Genomic DNA, 6,092 nt, shown 5'->3' with positions numbered 1-6,092 from the left:
AGACTAACAGAGCGATACTCTAAGGCCGCGGTAGAAACAGTGCGGCAGTGTCAGGCGCACCCTCGTTCCCAGCACGCACAGTTCTCTTCACCTACCACTCGATACTCTCTTCAAATTGCATGCAAATGCATGCCGCGGCTGCGAAGCCTTAGGCAAGCGTTAGGCCCGCACAACCCATTTTACTGTATAGAGCGCCTATACAGTATCCTGGGTTCACACGCATAACGCTTCACGGCCACGCTGGTATCTGTCATTTCAAATGACAGGTACCAGGAAGTGGACAGTTATGTTTCCCGATGCTCGGCAAACTTTCCCCCAGCCCCCGCTTACCTGCCCTGGCCCCGTCCGCTCTTCGGTGCAGCCCCAGTCCTGTCCCCTCCTCCCGAAGCAAAAAAAACCAGAAAAAGTAGCAAGGCTCGGGCCTGCTACAGTAGTCCCTTCTCTCCTCCCGATTCCGGCGCTCAAGGGGGCCGGGTGGGCGTGCATTCATCCAGGCAGAGGGAGCCGGCGGCGAAAGTGGCCTCCTGCTCCCTCTGCCTGGATGAATGCCCGGCCCCCGCCGGCCGTGAATGAATGCCCGTGCGATTTCGGCGCTCAAGGCGTGACGTCACAGCACGTGACTGCCTTGAGTGCCGAAATCGCACGGGCATTCATTCACGGCCTGCGGGGGCCGTGCATTCATCCAGGCAGAGGGAGCCGGAGGCCACTTTCGCCGCCGGCTCCCTCTGCCTGGATGAATGCACGCCCACCCGGCCGCCTTGAGCGCCGGAATCGGGAGGAGAGGAGAAGGGACTACCGTAGCAGGCCCGAGCCTTGCTACTTTTTCAGGTTGTTTTTTTTTTTTTGCTTCGGGAGGAGGGGACAGGACTGGGGCTGCACCGGAGACCGGACGGGACCTTGAGTGCCGAAATCGCACGGGCATTCATTCACTGCCGGTGGGGGCCGTGCATTCATCCAGGCAGAGGGAGCTGAGGCCACTTTCGCCGCCGGCTCCCTCTGCCTGGATGAATGCATGCCCACCCGGCCGCGGCCTGGATCGAACGCATGCCCACCCGGCCGCGGCCTGGATCGAACACGCGCCCGCCCGCCCGCCGGTTCCCACCGCCGCCTGGATCCAACGCACGCCCACCCGCTCCCGCCGCCGCCTGGATGAACGGGCACCCATCCGCCCGCCGGCTCCCGCCGCCTCGATGACCGCACGCCTGGGGGATTCGGAAAGTGACAGGTATTTATACATATATATATATATATATATAAACATGCTGCAATGTTTTTTTACACTTTACGGTTTTACCCCCATTTTTTACACTTTATTCCCGTTTTATTTTTCGAACACCACACTAACACCAAGTAGAGGGTAGGCGGTAAACTAACAGGTTAAGGACGCGGCAAAATAGTGGGTTACAAAGGAGATAATCTGAGCGCGCGTCACAGTATCGGAGGGGAATAGCTAATTCCTTCATTATACAGCTAATTCATTCATTTACATATCATATACATGCTGCGTGCGGAAAGGGTTATGCGTCTGTTTTAAGAAGCGCTAAGGAAGCGTGAAACTGGAGACTGTATCGCTGGATCGCCTTACGCGTCCGAATTGTGCGCTCCCAGCACGTTACAGACGGGAAATCTTCAACCGCACGTTACAGTATCGACCTGTAAGCCAGGGGCTTTAGAGACAGGGCTAGATGTGGCACTGACTTTTTTTTTTTTTTTTTAAATTATTATTATAATGGGGCTGCTAAGAATGGCTTAGAAGTTACGCGAACCACACGCAAACCAGATGCTCGTCAGATTGGTTCAGTGAAGTAATAGGGACCTAATGAACTCTACATTAAAAAAAAAAAAGAGAGCGGCACAACTACTAAATTCTCCCTTAATGAAAAATAATCTTTATTAAAAATAGCGAGACTATTATTAAGAACTAGAATACAAATTGTTTTCTATCAGTTACTTGGGAAAAGAAAACGTTCTAAACAAGTTATTTTATTGACCTCTCACAAAAGAACTCACCACGTTCCAAAAACACAAGCTGATGTGTAAAGATATCATGTGGCGTGGTTGCTATTTTTACAAGTGGGCCTGTGCCGGAAGGTTTCTTGTCACAGTCCAGCCACACACACAAAAATACTGGGAATGCAAATCCATCCATCCTGAGAAAGGTTTGGGTTGACAAAAAAAAAAACAAAAACCCACCTCCTCCTACTTCAGGCTGTCGTGAACTACCACCATAACCTCTTGAAAACAGAAATATTCTTATAGGTTAAAAAAAAACCCCATAAGCTGGGTACTAGCTATGGCATATGTCAAAACATGTATAAATGTTTGACTTTTCATTATGTTAATACAGAGACTTGAATTAAAAAAAAAAGTGAGGTGCTGCTCATTTCAATCGATTTAGCCTGAAGTAGGATCTAGCATGTCACCCCATACATAAAAGTAGCTAATTGGGCAAAGTAGTATAAATATTTCAAGTTTAAGTAGATGCTGTTCTATTACAGTCTGAATTGGTGGGTGGTAGTTCTCCTTTAAAGGATAGTAGAAAGACTAGGGGGCACTCCATGAAGTTAGCATGGGGCACATTTAAAACTAATCGGAGAAAGTTCTTTTTTACTCAACGCACAATTAAACTCTGGAATTTGTTGCCGGAGGATGTGGTTAGTGCAGTTAGTATAGCTGTGTTTAAAAAAGGATTGGATAGGTTCTTGGAGGAGAAGTCCATTACCTGCTATTAAGTTCACTTAGAGAATAGCCACTGCCATTAGCAATGGTTACATGGAATAGACTTAGTTTTTGGGGTACTTGCCAGGTTCTTATGGCCTGGATTGGCCACTGTTGGAAACAGGATGCTGGGCTTGATGGACCCTTGGTCTGACCCAGTATGGCATGTTCTTATGACATTCCTCTTCGCTTAGGTTGCCTTGTAAATGAAGGGGGTTAGTGAGTAAGGTGCCCCACCTCCTGAAATAATACACAATGAGGGTAAGTTTGTAACTACAGAGCTGCAAGGGGGAGTAATTTTGAAGAGGGATGTGCATTTGTGCAGGAATCTGGGGATGGGACATGTAGTTAATGAATCATCATCTGCTACGTGAGAATCAGACGCCAGTAACATGATTAGAACCCAAACACCTGCTTGTGGCCTTGATAAAGTGAGACAATGTTTTGCTTTGCTTTGTTAATATAAACAGTATGCAATTAATATTATGCTATCCTTCACATCTATGTAAATAATTCACACACTAGGACACAAATTAAGAAGCAGAGATTTAAAAAATGAATTTATTTGGCAGCTATCACAGATCAGTTCGGTATTGTTTAAAAAGTTTCAATGGTCCCATATTGACACAGATACAAAATAGGAATTTTAAACTCTTTACACATTTTATTTAAAAAAAACCACCTCTCCTGTTTAAGATCTTGCTAAACAACTGCATATACTTTTGTTAAAGATGCTTTAGTTAAAGTTCATTTGTTCCTGTAAATTAGGGACACCCAACATTTAGGTAATCAGTGGATTGCCTGTTGGTTTTGAATTACTGCAGCAATTTTTTTATGTGCATGTGTTAGCAAGTATCAGATTAGCATTTAAGGTCAGTATGCTTAGCAGTAAACTTTTATGAAATGTATAGTTCAGAGACAAACACCATTTAGATATTTAATGAACACTTCATCTACTTAACCTCTGGGGCTTGCTGGTTCACAGTTTCTACCCTTACTGCCCATGGATTTTGGTGCTAGAAATATTCTAACCCCAGGAATCCAAAGACTTAATGATTACATTATAATCCCTTTACACATGCTTCAAAGACATGTTTAGGATTGCTTCAGCATGCAAACTATTGTACAATGGTATATGACTATCTCTCTGGCACATGGGTAATGTAACACAACCGAAGTAAAAGAAAGTGTCATACATAAGTTCATCCCAGCCCTTTTTGGATTGTAGCTTGTGTGGCATTTTCTACCATTCAAGTCATGTATTTTCTAATACTGAGTGCTTTTTTCTGGAACACATGCCAAAAATCTGTTTAATGAAAAAACAAAACAAAAAAAAACCAAAGAAGATTAAATGAATCAATGTAATTCCTGAAGGACTACAGTTCAGCATTTTTTCTATCATAAACAGGAAGAGCACATTGCTTTCTGCATTTCATAGGATGTCAAACTTAAAGATCATATCTATCACTTTTATTGCTTTAGAAGTAGCAAAAAAATAAATAAAAATAAAAATTGTCAGAGTCAAACTGACAATTTTGCTTTTCTTCTATTGCACCAAGAGGGCATTGTCACTGCCCTCTACTCTCTTAGGGGCAGATGCAACAAAATGCGCCCTGCCTAGCACACAGGTTAACAAGCGGTTGGACATGCGTTTTGGACACACTAGACTAACCCCTGATGCAATAAGGAAATCAGCATGACCAAACAAAGATGTAGCTAATAGCGCTCATGACATGTAGATGAGGCTATTAGCTACTCTCCCCCCTCCCCCCCATGCAAAAAAAAAAAAAAATCCGCCCTACACTCAATGCGCACTTTTTAACCTGTCAAATTTAATGCCTTCCCCGGACCTGGCATAAAGTCTTGCCACGTGACAAGGCTCAAGTAAAGAACCAAAACCACTACTCTTCTGTGGCTCCTCCTACTTAGTATTGTTGCTGTACTTAAGTAGGAGGAACCACAGAAAGCAGCATCATGAAAACATAAAAAGGCTTGATGGGAAAAAAAAAAAAAAAAGAATTCTGGCCATACAATATACACGCTCCAGGCCATGTATACTGTGCCAGTAAATTAGATGCCGCAGGATAAAAGTGACGCTCGTATCGAGCATCCGTTTTCGTAATTCACACACAGCCACGTCTCCTGGGCACCTGATGCCAAGGACATGCTAGGGACACACAGTTTATCCCTAGCAAGTTCTTTTTTAGCACGGCAGCTCATGTGATTATTGCATCGGGTGCCCAAGAGAGGTGGATGTGCATGCGTTGAAAAAACAAGCATCCAGTTTGGACGCCCGTTTTTAGGCGCATATTGCACTGGCCCCTTAGGAATTAAAGAGCAGAAGTAGAGATGTTAATCTAGGGTTCTCATACAAATCAAACATCCTTATTCTTAGGGTGTTGGCCATGTAAATAATTGCTACCTAGTTGCACACAAGTAGTGGATTCACTTTAAGGCCCACTGTAAGAAGGATCACAATAAAACTGTGCACTGAATTTCAGCATGCAGAGCTTTTTCAATCATGTAGTAAAAAAAAAAAAAAATAATAATAATAATCTCCCGCTGCAGTAAGGGCTTCACTATAGCACAGTCACTCCTCCCTGCAGCGTAGGATTTACATTGAACGGGTCCACTTGTTTACATTTCATTGCTTGAAGGCAAACAGACAATTTTCCTTGCACTTATCGCTGCAATTCTCAAGTCTTATGGCTCAGAAAAAGCTGGTCCTCCTGTAGCGGCACGCATCATGCTGGCTGACCCCCAGCGGTCTACCACCTCTAAACTTTCTTTTAGCTCACTTAAAGACTTTGTTTGTGGGTCCCTCCCGATACAACTCCACTGGCAAAACATGGCCATGTCAGGGGACTGTATTATATTAAAATTCTTTATTCAAATTAAAATTATCTAACTTGAAAACTGTTACCTTATTGAATGATTTACCGTTTTTTTCGCTCCATAAGACGCACTTTTTTTTTCCCAAAAGTGGGGGGAAATGCCTGTGCATCTTATGGAGCGAATAAAAAAATTTTTTTTTAACTAAAATCCCCCACCCTCCTGACCCCCCCCCCCCCCTCAAAACTTGCTAAAAATCCTGGTGGTCCAGTGGGGATCCTGGGAGCGATCTCCCCCTCTCGGGCATTCGGCTGCCAGTAATCAAAATGGTGCCGGTGGCCCTTTGCCCATACCATGTAACAGGGACTACCGATGCCATTGGTTGGCCCCTGTCACATGATAGGAGCAATGGATGGTCCACGCCATTTTTTAAGATGGCGCCAGCCGTTCATTGCTCCTACCATGTGACAGGGGCCGACCAATGACCCAGCAGAGCCAAGTTCACCACCGGAAGATCTAACATACCCTAAATTTTGGAAAAG

General features: G+C 44.6%; 1 protein-coding gene across 2 annotated transcripts in view; it reads right to left on the bottom strand.

The window, feature by feature from the left end:
* Positions 1-3,251: 3,251 nt before the first annotated feature.
* The window catches only part of CCDC62 (coiled-coil domain containing 62), a 55,362-nt gene continuing 52,521 nt past the window's right edge, over positions 3,252-6,092 (bottom strand). For both annotated transcript variants that reach the window (XM_029619868.1, XM_029619870.1), the window contains exon 13: positions 3,252-4,024. The gene's annotated coding sequence lies outside the window, so the exon portion shown is untranslated. The remainder of the gene's footprint in view (positions 4,025-6,092) is intronic.

This window comes from Rhinatrema bivittatum, chromosome 11, assembly GCF_901001135.1.
Source record: "Rhinatrema bivittatum chromosome 11, aRhiBiv1.1, whole genome shotgun sequence".
Classification (NCBI taxonomy): Eukaryota; Metazoa; Chordata; class Amphibia; order Gymnophiona; family Rhinatrematidae; genus Rhinatrema; species Rhinatrema bivittatum.
This window is presented reverse-complemented; position numbering and strand designations above follow the sequence as displayed.